The sequence below is a fragment of the Lissotriton vulgaris genome, chromosome 1_1 (assembly GCF_964263255.1).
Source record: "Lissotriton vulgaris chromosome 1_1, aLisVul1.2, whole genome shotgun sequence".
In the NCBI taxonomy this organism is placed as follows: Eukaryota; Metazoa; Chordata; class Amphibia; order Caudata; family Salamandridae; genus Lissotriton; species Lissotriton vulgaris.
Genome location: NC_141685.1, coordinates 1,295,054,270 through 1,295,069,178, shown reverse-complemented (window position 1 = coordinate 1,295,069,178; position 14,909 = coordinate 1,295,054,270). Strand labels below are relative to the sequence as shown.

At 45.2% G+C, this 14,909-nt stretch overlaps 1 pseudogene; it reads right to left on the bottom strand.

Annotated features, from left to right (window-relative positions):
* Positions 1 to 367: 367 nt before the first annotated feature.
* LOC147749026 (alpha/beta hydrolase domain-containing protein 17C pseudogene) lies at positions 368 to 838 on the bottom strand (annotated as a pseudogene).
* Between the last annotated feature and the right edge of the window lie 14,071 nt (positions 839 to 14,909).

Sequence of the window (14,909 nt, the reverse complement as noted above, 5' to 3'; positions counted from 1 at the left end):
AAAACTGATATTTTTTTACAAGCATTATGACACAGGCCCAGATATTCAAACTTGAACAAGGAAGCTCTGTCCAGATACCTAAAGAGGAACCATGACCCAGGCCACTGTTTGAAGGCAGAGCAGGTGTCACACTACAAACTGGCCTAGAACAGTCAGACACAAAAAGAGACAGCAAACCTTAAATGTGAAATTTAAGTCAAAAGAAACTTTACCAATGGGTTTTCTAAATGAATACCTCACCTAATAAAGTAATATATGCACACCAGAAATGCACATTACGAATATACATTTTAGGATGATTTCAGATTCCCATCTGTATGCGGGTGTACATGCGGGTGATTTGTTGAGGTGAAATCAGTGGAGTCCATCACCTCTCCCTCAGCGCCCCCTATGCTTCCTCCATGTCTGCATACAAGTTCTCCTCAGATGGTCGGCCCTTGCTGGCCCCGTAGCCAGAGTAGTCGTAGCTTAAGACGCTGCAGTTTATCCGGGATCCCAGGCCGATGTAGAAGCCACACATTTGGCCCAGGTCTACGGTGTTGCCATGCGAGTAGAGCAGGGTGTAGCGTCCACAGGCATGCAGCACACCAGCAGCAGGCCCAGACGCTCCCTCGGGCCGCGCGAGCCTGCCTCACCTCCAGGGCAGCCAACTCCTGGGCCGAGTAAGGCCAGTCCACGCGCAGGGAGAGCTCCAGAGTGCAGACCTCGCCCGGACCCTCCTCTTCATGCACTCTGTAAGTGGGATCGGGGGCACGAAGGCTAGATTGGCGCCGATCTGTTTCAGGCAGGGCGGGCAGCAGAAGAGCCAGCACAGCACCCCCAGTGAGAAGCCGCTCATCCCGGAGGGGGAGGCAGGTGTAGGGGGCAAGCCAGGGATTGTTGGTGCAGAAGAACCTAGGGTTAGAAGGCGGGTTAGCAGAAGATAGACCACGACAAAATGCTACTCATACCAGAGGCACTAGAGGGTTTGATGCCAGAGGCACTATAGGGTGTGATGTCGGGCATATGATGTGGGGGAGGGGAGGTACATGAGGGAAGTTAAAGGGGGACATTATACCTAGTGCGGCTTCTCTAGTAAGAAGCCACTCATCCGAGAGGTTGGACTGATGTCTAAGCACTGATACCAGGGACAAGGGGCGCTGCACTAGGCGAGGGCGACAGGCGTCAACAACATGTGTATCAGACGCCCAGGGTGGAGGGCAAGAGGTCACAGGCATATGTAGACGGCCGGGAGTAGGGCAACTGAGGTAGCCACTGGGGAGGGCACTACAAGTGGATGCTCACCTCCATGCAGGTGGGAATAAAACAACCCCAGTGAGCGAGAGAAGGGGCGCAAGCATTTATCAAAGGGAAGCGAACACTGGTGACCCTCACCCTGGTTGCTACCCAAGACACACTACACCAAGAAACACATAACAGATATCGGAAAGGGCTGACTACAGGGAAGCAGACACGGAACACCCCAACACCGGTGCGTGCTGGGGTCCCCAGCTTCAACTAAAAGAGAAGGGGGTTCAGGGCAAGTACCTGGGGTACGGCGGGAGTGAGGACGCAGGACAAGTGCAAGGTTTATAAATGTATAGATATTGCCCCAGGACTGATACAGGGATCCGGGGAGGTCAACAGGTGACTTACTACATGACAGCAGGATGGAAGAGTCTGGAGGGGGCGGCCAGGGCGATACCACCGATGGAAACAAGGGAGGGGTGGAGGGGCTTATCGTGTTGCAGGCGGACGCTCAGCGCATGAGGGAGCTGTTTTGTGTGGGGATGAGCACCCAGGGGGGCAGGGAGATCATAGTCAAGACGATAATGTAGTCGGGCGGCTAAAGACCAGTGCCAACACTAAAGACAAGGGTGCCAGTTGCGGCACTAGGAGTTGCGACGAGCCCACAGGATAGGGACAGGGCACCGCTGTCAAGATGCGGGGGTACCTGGAAAGATACCCATCATGTCGAGGTCAGCGGCTGCTATGGCCTAGCAACATATCCGGATGCAACAACAGAAACAAACAAGCATTGGCCGCGCTGCCGTGACAGTGATCACGATCGCGATCAAAGCAAAAGTGATCACGATCGCGAGGATGCGCTCTGTGGAAAGCTCGTGATTGGTGCGCGCGCAGCAGTGATCACATTGGAAGGGAGGCAGATGGCGGCTGCACGGTGCACGCTCGCGTGATCGCAAGCGTTAGGCCAGGAAGGTCTGGTAGCACTTTGAAAACCCCTATACTAAATGTCTTGCAGGGCAGTGAATGCGCTGGCTCAGGTGAGACCTAAAAAGTAAATGCCTTGTAGCAGATGTGCACTAGCACTTGTGCACATCTGGAAGGTACCTGACTGCCTAACTCTCCTGTCAGCTAGTGCGTCAACTGTAAGGCACTATGCACACAGCAGGACTGGAAACAATGGCCCAACATGAAATGAATTCAGCCCAGTTCTCGCTCTGACAGCCCTACCTCCCCCGGAGCACATCCAGGCCGGAAAAAAATAGATCAGATTTTCCACTTTGGAAAATTGCTGGAAAGACGGGATGGCCGGGCTGTGCTGCGGGCCCTTGTCCATTTCATCTTTCCCTTCCAGTGAGAATGGTTTCCAGGGAGGAGAGGGAGATAAATGGAGGAGAGTGGCCGGTCCCAGCGGAAGATGAAAGGAAGGAATGTACGGGGAGTGTACAGGGGCGGCTGGGAAGGAGGGAGAGGAAGCGGAGGCACTGGGGCGTGAACTGGGGCCGGGCTAGGGAGCCTGTCAGTGGCTTGATTGAGATAGATTAGGGCATTATTTGGCTGTGGGGCTGGTTGGGTCCGTGTATCAGATTAGAAACGGGGATGCGTGGTTGGCGAGATTAGGGAACAATTTGGTTTTATAGAGAGTTTTGTTTCAATTCGGGGCTAAATGCTATTTGTGAATATTTGTACTTTATTAAAATTGTGACATGTGGGAGAAATTTATTTTAGGGAACAGCAGGTAGGGAACACTGCTAGGGGGATTGGGTTCATGGTAGGACCCTCGGTCTGGTGGGCAAAAAGTCACAGATTTTCTAAGAATCTGCATTTTGATAGTAACTGGGCTGTGCTCAGGAGTGGAATGATTGTGGGAAGAACAAAGCGCTACTTGGGGTGAATGATAGGTAAAAGTCAAGTGAAGCAGTCAGGCACTGAGGGTAATACACAGGCTTTATTTTATTTGGTGTTATGTGGATGGTAAATGCACTAAGCAATTACCAACCACATAACCTCGAAAACTGGGTGGGCGGAATCCTGACTCCCTCTTGAAGGAACCGCCACAGATGAGAAGATGACATGTTGAGTTTACTCTGTCAGAACTTGAATGTTTACTACAGATCTCTATGTGGAACCATCTGCTGGTTAAACACTTCCTTGTACTCATTGAATTATAACCTCACAGGAGCAGGGCTACTTAGGACACTTTCCAGGTTACAATAATGCCTTGTTGTTGTACCCTTAATTTAGCCATAAATGCTTATTTATACCTAGCTAGATTCATATAACACTAAAGCAATACCATTATACACAAACCATTGTGCATTATACTTTGCTAGTTGTGTCTAAGAAAGTTAAGAGATACTAAAGTCGAATCATGCAACCTGCAGTAGCTTTATTTTCCAGGCCTTATTCACATATTAGTCGCAAGCTTTGAATGTGTGTTTTGCCTTGCCCTGTGGAGGTCCTTTACCAGGAAGAGCCAGGGAGATCTCTAACCTGTTTTACCTCTGATCACAGCTTTTTAATAAATACAGTTGGCAGCCTCAGCCCAAAAAAGGAGTACTGAAGTCTTCTTAAAAATTTCAAATAAGCACTGTTCTGGCACAAACATGATGCAAGGGTCTCTCCATTGCAGGCAGGATTGTTTTTATGCAGGAAGGGACTCCTTCTTCCCCCAAGAGGCATTTTCCTCATTCTATGTGTGCTGCATAATCAAAATATCAGAAATACCAATGGAACTCTCAGATACCTCCCAGTCTAGCAGTCACAGTAATAACCTGAAGCATCCATGCATACCTAGCAGTTTTGTGCTATTGACATCACTGTAACCCCCATTGAAAATGCATTAACTCACTACCAGAAGTACTCTCACCACCCTAACACACTAAGTGAAGAGTAGATGGAGAGTAAAGGTGCAGTGAGTAGCCTGGGCACCTCCCAGGCCATAATCCAGAGACGAAAATGACCTCCCAAGTAGGCAGGAGCACCAGTTGAGGAGGTGGGTGGCACAACTAGAGTAAGTGGGTCGAGCCACTGATGGAAGTAGGCGGAGCCTAGGGAAGTGGGTGTGGCCTCCTAAAAATAATTTGAGCACCTGTACTTCATATTTTACAAATTAAGCACTGCTCTACCTACAAATGTAAGCAACGCAGTATGAACAATTGCACATATATAATTTACCAGTATAAAACTGGATTTTAATATTAGATTGTTTAGTACATCACCATATACAGTGTGTGTATAAAATGGATAACTCTTCTCCATTAGAAATGGTCATACCACACACCTTGGCTTGGAGCGTACATTTAATGATGTTAAAATTACGTCAACAAATAGTATGCGAATCCCTCCTTACTTTTGCAAATAGGGTCAAATCATTTCATATATCGAAAACATAAACACTTGAATATTTAAATACATTACTATAATAATTTATAATCAACAGATCCCAATCATCTATAAAGTCATAGATCAAAAAATGGTAATATGGGGAATCTATCATTTTTTCCCGCATTTTGCCAGTAAGATGTAATGAAATCAGAGTAGCCAACCCTCCCTTTGTCCTACCAAGACTAAAGGGAGATTGCAGGTGAACAGTATGATGCATAACCATCCAGATGGAACGAGGCAGTTGCCCATGTTTCTTGCAAGCAATTAACAGAGACCTTATGCATAAAACCAGCCCAATATGGGTGGCTGAGTTTGGATTTAACACCACCAACGTTGCAGGAAAGAACCTTCACACGGTCGCCAATGTTGGGCTCTGAACAGTTATATACTGCTGTTACCTCATTACTCAGCCCATGCAACTTGCTGGGGTCAAAACAGGAGAGGCTACTGTGGTGCTAAGAGGCAGATTAAGCACACCCTGCTCCTGAGATTGACCATACGATGGGTAGAAAGTATTACCTGTCAATCTTGACTGTTCAGTGAACTCCACAGGGTTTCTGTTATATGTATGAACAGCTTGGGCCATCGTGGAGGGATTATGGGATATATTTTGTCTGTCTATGGGGTATTCCAGAGACATACAGTGGCTCGGTCGTCCTACTCTGGTATATAAATAAAGTCCTAGAGGTACCGCTGCTATTTTTGTATGCGACAGAAAGGAACAACTCAAAATAGATAGCCGATGCTGATCTAAAGTTACCCACCACACATTCACCTATACTTGTTTTAGGCCCTTTCGCTATCCATGGACCAGCTGAACGATACTGATGCCATTTAAAAGTAATTGGCCTGCCCAGTCTGGGCCCCATCCACTTTGTGTCTAAGCTCTCTCCACCCCTCAAACTGATTATTCTACAACATCACCACTAATCCTTTATGGGTTCCCGAGTAGCGTGCTACTTGCCCAAAAAAGTGCTTGAACATCCCAACAGGGGTAACAAACGCTATATAAATGCAAACCTTTTTTCCCACTTGTATCCATCCGCTATCCTTCTGAATCCAAATTACTGACTAAACTATCCACCACTCAAATTACTTTCATATTCCACTATACTAATTCACCACTAATCCTTTATTGGTTTCGGAGTAGCGGCTACTCGCCGAAAAAAGAGATTCGACGCCTCATCAGGGGTTGTAAGCGCTATATAAATGAAATTACAATATAATTCAATCTGAGCATCCTTCAAAACAAAACTGGTGTGGCATAAGGTGATCACGGGAGGTAGTTACTAATCATTCTGGACCCTGTGTAGCATAAATAGTAAGTGTGAGCGACTTGGAGGCAAACCTACTGGTCCTGCCCGCTCTCATACACAGAAGAGTTAGGCCCTAGGGGATCTGCTAGTTTCCCATGAGAGGTCTCAGTGTGCTCCTCCAGGACTGCTTTCTGCTTGATAGGCTGCATGCTTGTTATATCACTGGATGGAACTGCTTGCAAACGCTTCACCACATCAAGACCAAGACCGGACTGGCCTTAGCGAGCACCGTGCATCCCCCAGTGGGCCGCAGGGAGGGGCCCGGTTTTGGGCCCCTTCGGGGCCGTTTTGTTACAGAGTCGCTTTTGCAGCATAGCTGCAATATTGGCATCTGTAACAAAATCGGTCGAAACTGGCCCTGGCAAACAGCTCGGCCACACCACCAACCCCCCTGGGGAGCCAGCCAAGCACTTTGCCAGGGCCGCTTTTGATTCCCAGTCCGGCCCTGATCCAGACAAACACTGTCTTTGGTTTCAACTGCTGCCAACCATGCTGTAACCATCTCTTTCATGAACTCTTCTAGTCAGGCCCGGTTCTAGAGGGTGGGCCAAGCCCACCCAAGGAATACCCAGGCCCATTCAAGGCCACTCGGAACTGAAAAACAAGTGTTTTTCACCTTAATGTTTTACAGGGGTGTGCATTAATGATTAACATCATTGACATATGATACTTTCAGGCCTGGGGAGAGGTTTGAAGTCAGCAGAGTTTATTAGCTGCTATGATGCACAAATGACCTGCACGGATATCCTGAAAACTCAAAAAGGATTCTGGTCTTATGTCATCGTATTTTTAAACTTTGCACAGTAAAAAGCTCTCAAAGTGTTGTAAAAACATAAAAAGCTGTAAAGTTGCTCTATTTGGCAATAAAGCCATTTCTGCTGCTGCACACCACCAGGAGCATGCTACAGTCTTAAAGTTCAAAAACAACAGTTGATGGACAGAATGCAGAACAATGTCATACATTCACCCCAGTACAGAGATCTGGGTCTAAATCCATCGTTTTTTTGCACTCCACACCACCCCAGTTCAGACGTGGCCATATGCAATCAGTTGACAAGCAGCGTCCCTCTACTTCCCCAAAGCCAGAAGCACATCAAAGAAAGCGGAATATGTAGCTCTTTGATTATTGTGTCAAAAATGTCAAACGTGGACAGATGCCAATACCTAAAATTTCAGATTGATGAAATACTTTGTGATTTTTTGACAATACCCACTCACCTTCATGGCCCACGCATGCTTCTTTACGGCCCTCCCAAAGAAAAAATTCTGAAGCCGGGATTGGTTCTGGTCCCCTGAAATTATTATTTTTTGCAGATTTATTTAGCGCGAACTCGACTCAAAGGTAGTGGCACGCTTTACATGAGCACCAGTTACGTTACACAAGGACACATGACATATATGAATATACATGAACATACATACATACATGAATGTACTGTCAAGAACCTCAGGGAGTTCACTCCTAAAACGTATTACGTTTTCTTTCTTCGTGTTCACTGGAGTCCATGTTTTATTCAAGTTGCTGTTCCCACCACTTGTGTATGGACTGAATGCAGGGCTTTAAATGGCTCGGGTCTCAACAGTGCTGAGCACCAGCAGTTTTTTAAAGGAGGAATCGAAACGGGTCTCTATCGGGCTCTATTTTGTGCCCTGGCACAGGCGGCCCATGTTTTTTACAGACTGCGGTGACAGCAGGCACGTCGATGTGCGCGTGCTGAAACTGCTCACTAGTGGAGTTGTTACGGCATGACGTCATGCTAGGTGAGCGTTGCAGGGGAAGGGAAATCCATTAAAGTGAGTCATTTTCTCTCTGGATATGCGTCTCATTTTGCAATTCAGGAGCAGCAACACGGTCCTGGTGTTACCAGGGCTTTTTTTTTTTTTATTTAATCTTATATTTTTTTTATTTATAAAAAGTTCTATTGGCAGGAGTTAACAACTCAAACAATGCATACATGGCAATACTACATCAGACAAAAAAAAGAAGAAAAGAAGAGAAAAAAGAAAGCATATTCAAATTCATTGGAATATAGAGGGAAAAACAAATCGATTAAATACTTATCATAAGTTATGTTATGTTATAAACCGTTTTGTAACGCGCTCTGTTACTTGTGAGTATCCTGGCGCGGGAAACGGATCAAAGCGGCAAAGAACAAGACAAGAGAATCCTCCTAACCTGCACTCGTAAATAGGTGGGTTTTCAGATGTTTTTTAAAAGCAGTTACTGTCGGCATGGAGCGAAGGTGGAAAGGGAGGGCATTCCAGGCTCGAGCAACCACCACCGACAATGACATACCACCCAGTCTGGCGCGTTTGAAGCGGGGAAGAGACAGTTTGAACAATGAGGCAGATCTCAGGGTGCGTGTCGGGATGTACTTAGTGAATCTTCTCTTCAGATAAGAGGGGCCTTGGTCATGAATTGCGCGAAACGCCAGCACCAAGGCTTTGAACCGAATGCGTTGTATAACTGGAAGCCAGTGAAGCGAGCGCAACTCCGTGCGCACGCTCTTCCACCTAGGGATGTTAAATAAAAGGCGTACAACCGCATTTTGAACAATTTGGAGGCGATTAACCAGGTATGCTGGAATGCCACCAAACAGTGCATTAGCATAATCAAGGCGGGCCAGTATGAGTGCTCTGGCAACCGACTCTCTGGCCTCCCTAGGGAGCAGGGGAAAAAATTTACGGAGCATTTTCAGAGTGGCAAAACAGGTGCCGGTGAGTTTTTTGATGTGGTACTCAAATCTGAGATCCTCCGTAAACCAAACACCCAGATTTTTTGCAGGTCTTCCCATCTCGAGTGGGCCAGGAATGTTAGGGGGCCAGAGTGTGCTCTTGAATGAAGGGGGAAAGGAGCCGTAAAAGAGCACCTCAGACTTGTCCTCATTGCACTTCAGCTGGGCCTGTGTTAACCAGCGAAATACTGAGGACAAACAAAGATGAACAGTGGATGTGTCCAGGTTGTCATCTGGCCAGGTAAACAGCAGCTGGGTGTCATCAGCGTACCCTACAATCTTAGCCCCGAACTGTTCAGCCAAGTATACCAAAGGTGTAATGTATACATTGAACAGAAGGGGGCTAAGAGTGGACCCCTGCGGGACCCCTGTAAGCAAAGGTCTTTGCTCCGAGGCATACGGAGGCATCCAAACCTGCTGGGTCCTATCTGATAGAAAAGAAGAAAGCCAATCGAGCACCACTCCCCCAACACCAATGTCTGACAGCCGGCCAAGAAGGAGATCATAAGGGACAGTATCGAACGCGGCAGAGAGGTCCAATAAAATTAGGACCGCTCTGCCACCTCCATCAAGACACTCCCGGATGGCTTCAGACATCTCCACCAGGGCCGTTTCGGTGCATAAGACAAGGACATTGCACATAAACATGAATAGGCAACAAATAACTAATCGTATAATCACTATTTCTCGAGCAGTTAATTAATCCAATCTTCAACCGGTGCCCAAATCCTAGATGCTATCTTCCTCCTCCTTCTACCCTTTAAAGAAAAAACGGACATTTCAAGCCTATGGATAGCTAGTAATCTAGCTCGCCAATTCATGAAAGTAGGAGCTTCGGGGGACAACCATTGAGAGGTTATACAGAGCCGGATCTGAGACATAGCTATAAACAAGAAGGGTAATAAGTAACGTGAATTCGCTTCTTCATTAGTCCCCTCATCCACTCCAAATATCACCAGTTTTGGTGACAGACTGCAGTTAATCTTAAGCGTGGAGTTGATAAAACGCTCAACGTCTGCCAAAAAACAGCAAGTGATGGACAAGTGTAAAACATGTGGATGGAATCAGCCGCAAACAAACCACACCTTGCACAAGAATCCCCCTTTCCCCTGCCCCATTTTGCAATCTTAGCAGGCGTATAATATAGGTCTAGCATTGCCATATAGCTTTACGTTCTGAGAGTCCCAGAGACCAAAACCTCACTAGCAAATTTCAAAGCTAGTGTTAAATCCTTGCCCATCTTCCCAAACTTGGCGTCCCACTTGGCACCCTGAACTAATAAATCATCAGGGAGAGTGGATAACAAATATTGATACAACACACCTATTTTACTTCTTTTTTTAATTAATTCTATAACAGAAAGTTTACCTAATAAAGAAGGTGTGCCCCTTAAAGACTTATGTATAAAGCTTTTTATCTGAAGATATTTGAAAAAATCCCGTGATGAAAACGTAAATTTATCCTTCAAAGCAGCATAAGGGAGAAGTTGACCATCCCTAACTAAGTCCCCTATAACCCGAGCCCCAAGCACTTGCCATCTGATCATTGTTTGATCCTGGAATATACCAGGCAAACGTCGAGTAGCTTTAAAAGGAGTAAAGATATTCAAATTAGGTATACATAGCTTCCGCCTAATTTTCCGCCATATAGCAGCCAAAGCCATTATAACCTTAAACCGTGTTCTCTTATAATAACTTGGTTCAATAACTTCCAATAAAATCCCCCTAGCCTTAACACCTAAACCAATCTCAAAAATAGTTGACCGATTACATAAAGGCACAACTGCCTTATCTCCAAGCAATGGTACGCCCAGAGTCTGAACCATAGCTGTCCAATAACAGAAATAAAAGATTTGGTACTGGCCAACCACCCCAAGCCCGGGGAAGGGACATAAACTTAGCTGCACGGCGTGACCGCCTATATCCCCACAAGAATCTACTACAAATCCTATCTGCCTTGCTAAGACTGCTTTGTGTTAATTCTAAGGGGATCTACCTGAACAAATATAAAAACTTCGGAAGGAGAACCATCTTAAGAACACTGCATCGGCCATATAAAGAAAGATGAAGGTGGTCTAACCGTTCTAATTTAATATTAACTGCCTCTACCACAGGAAGAATATTTAAATCCGGAATGGCCTCTACTTTGGCCGTTATACAAACCCCAAGATATATAGCTTCTGTAACAATTGGGGCATCAGAGATTGGCATATCGGGTGTCTGAATTACTAGGGTTTTAGCTACTCCGAAGCACTCGGCCAAGGTCTTAAGTGCTTTAAATGCAGAAGAAACATCTTCTGTTAAAACGGCTATATCGTCTGCGTGTGCTAGAGTGGAATACATCGTTCCGCCAGCCCTTATTGGCATTATGTCCTGGTTGCCCTGTATCTTACTCAAGAACGGATCAATGTAAAGGGCAAATAGAAGGGGTGAACACGGACACCCTTGCCGTGTGCCCCTACTTATAGCAAAAGAGCGAGTCTTTTGCTCAGAAATACAGAGTACAGCTTTTGGGAAAGAATACAAGGCCCGAATTGCTTGAATAAATTCAATACTGAATCCCTTCCACCGGAGCACAGCCCACAAGAACCCCCAGGAGACCCTGTTGAACGCCTTCTCGGCGTCCAACAGGATCACCCCGAGGGGAGAGGCCATGACCTAGCCCAATCCAAAAGAGCTATGACCTGTCTAACATGGTCTGACGTGTCACGCCCGGGGATAAAACCATGCTGGCGTAGCGAGACCAAAGGAGTAATTACTCGAGCTAATCTGACTGCCAATATTTTAGAATACATTTTTGAGTCACTGTTTATTAGCGATATGGGTCGGAAAGATGAGGGTAAAAGCTCCGGCTTGCCTTTCTTCTTAAAGAGGACTATAGTGGTATCTTTCCAAGTTTCAGGGACAATACCCTTCTGCGCGGCTCTGAGCACATTAAGCAAATCTCTCCGAATCTCCTCCAAGAATGTCTTAAAGAACTCAAGAGACAGAGCATCTGGACCGCAAGCTTTACCATTCACTAAGGACTTTACCGCAAATTCTACCTCATCCCATTGAATAGGAGTTGACAGCAATTCACTCTGCTCTTGACGTAGCTTAGCGGTGTCAATTCCCAATAAAAAATCCTGAATTTCTTTCTATATAGAGGGGCTCGAGATATCCTCACTATACAGAATAGTTTAGGAACACACCGTTTATGCCCTCCTGCGTATCATGAACTATCCCCGTTTGATCTTGGATTTTTACAACCCGACTCTGTACACTTTGCTGTTGAAGCCTTTTGGAGAGGACCCTACCAGAATTCTCCCCAAACTCAAAGATCTATGTGCGATATTGAAGATATTTTGTGGCAAGATCCTGTCCAAAAAACTCTAAAAGTCTAGCTTTCATGATTGCAATTTTCTGTTGAAAAGATTCAGTGTTACGGCCATGCTTAATTTTATAGGCGAGTTCTATTTCAGCATCTCTTAACTCCTTCACACAGCTCTTAATCATCTCTTGCTCTACCTTACACTTATAGGAGGAAATTGTTTAGTTTCTCCCCGCACTCCTGCTTTCAAAGTGTCCCAAACAATCTGATCAGAGGCAGTGCCCCTATTAATGTTTAAAAATTCAACTACCCACTCCCTAATATGGGTACAATAGGCCTCATCTAACAGCAATTTTCTTTCAAACATCCACTCACGCGGAGGTTTTCTAATCCGTGGCCATGCACATTCTGCTATCAAAGGATTATGATCCGATAAAGTCCGTGGGGGAGAATAAATAGAAGAAGCAGCTGCCACCTGCTCTGAAATAAAAACATAATCTAACCTAACATTTTTATTATGTGGAGCTGAATAATAAGTGTACCCCTCATCCAATTTATTATGTAGGAACCATAAGTCACTGATTCTGTGCTCCTGATATAAAGTCTGAAGTGCTTTGAAATCTTTCGGCTTCCTACCACCATAGTTGACATTATTAACAAAGTCAAAATCACTTGAAATATTGATGTTTATTTCCCCACAAAACAAGAGTGGACTAGGCCGCAAAGCTAACTCAACATTTAAAAACTGAATTACCTCGGGATCATCAACGTTAGAGCCATAAACAGTACATACCGTTAATAATCTATCAATAATCAAAAATTCAGCAATAGCCCACCTCTCCATTTGATCTTCACGAATCCTTTTACAAACACCTACCCCCCACTTCATAAGAATAGATACCCCTCTTATCATAGATGATTGTTTGGACCAGGCTATGAGGTCAAACCCCGGTATATTCAGGCAATCCCGCCTTCCCCAAGATATGTGTGTCTCCTCGATACACGAAATATCAAGATACATAGTCTGAACAATTTTAGAGAATAACGCCCGTTTCTTTGCATCGTTTAGACTACACACATTCCACGTACCTACACCAAGTTTATCCTGCCCCATCAAGCCAACCAAACCATACCCTACTTTATAATTCTTCCTTTATTTCAGCCAATCTCTTACAGCTATATATATAATCATTTTGAACAGAGCACATTGCCATTTCTGCAAAAACTTTCAAAAACCTGCTACTCCTTACCCCTGCCTTACACCCCTCACCAATACCAAGTATTCTAAGGTTGTTCCTTCTCAGCCTGTTTTCTAAATCCGTTAGTTTCCAGAATATGTCCTCCTTCTGTGCCCCAATCAAGTCAGTTGCATTCCTCTGGGCAGCTACAGCATCTTCAAGGTTAGAAATCCTTTCCTCTGCTTCCCCCACTCTGGTTGCTATTTCCGTGCACGTTTTAGGTAGTCTCTGAATAGAGTTCTGGGCTCTGCGACAGACTCCCTGAGTGCGGGCATTCTCTTGATGGACCTCCTCCCGATGCGTGATAATTGTTTGATTAATGAGCGATAACGTAATCTCAGAGGGAGGGAACTCGGATTCCTGAGACTGCATTGCATTTATCCCGGCTGCCCTACCATCCTCTAAGCCCAAATCATCAATTAAGGAGTTATCCATGGGAATAGAACCAAGCCCCCGAGCCCTCTATCCTAGGATTCTGTGAACTTCTGACCATACCCCTTTCGAACTGCCCGAGGGAGCCGAGAGCCCAGTCCACTGCTCAGGACATTGCTCTGCCACCATTCTAACTACCGTCATCAGTCCACTCAGGGTCTATCCCCTCTTCATCAAAAGATGACCCAGTATTTTCTGAAACAGAAAAGAACTTTTCACCTTCAAGCTCTTTACATAACTGATTAGTTATAGCTGATGCCAGGCAAATTACATCCCTTGGGTTGTCACCAATTAAGCCGGCTGGCGCTTCACTTCCTGGCTGAACTACATCTCCCACAATCCAGCTCACGGGATCACTCAGCTTTGCACTAGAGTCTGATGCATTTTACGCCAAATAACCCCCTGTGATCCCCTGGCCAGGGGCCACAGGTATTTGCACAGTTTTGTCCTGTACAGGGGGGCACTGCTATTATTACTATTATTGTCAGTGTTTATGGATGTAGCCACTATTGTCATCCCAAATGCAAAAATCGCAATTTAACAAATCGCAAAATTGCGATTACTTAAATTGCTATTGCATTTAAGGAATCTCAAATTGAGATTCCTTAAATGCAATGCATTAAAGTTAAAAAAATAGCAATTTCGCTAATCGGAGGAGCAAATTACCATGAGGTTGAACTTCATGGTAATTTGCAAAAACTTTGAAAAATGCACTAAAGTGCATTTTTCAAACTTCCATTTTACACACAAACATGCCCTTAGGGCATGTGTGTGCAAGATGTACCCATATGCAGATTTATGGGGTGCAACAGGGTGTCCTTTTGACACCCTGGCACCCTTGAAATTGCAATCTCAATTTGCGATTCTCTAATTGAGAATCGCAAATTGAGATTGTCTTCCCATTCATTCCTATTGGCCTCTAGGCCCATAGGAATGAATGGGGAGGTATTCCTTAATTGTGACTCGCAATTTGCGAGTCGCAATAAAGGAATTTTAATAAATCTATATTTTTTTAGTGATTTCTTCATGCATAGCATATTGCTATTCCTTATTAGCGAATCCTTATTTTTCGCTAATGAGGAATCGCAAAATGGATGCTTGATGCATCTTGGGGATAGTGTGTTAGGGATACCTTCTGTAGAGAAAATGTAATTAGCCAATAGGGGGCAATTTGGGGTTTGAAGGAGTTGGGGATTTTTGTCAAATTGGTAGGACACTCGATTCGACAAACCTGTAGTTTCCTCCTCCCCAGTTGAGATGGTGAATCT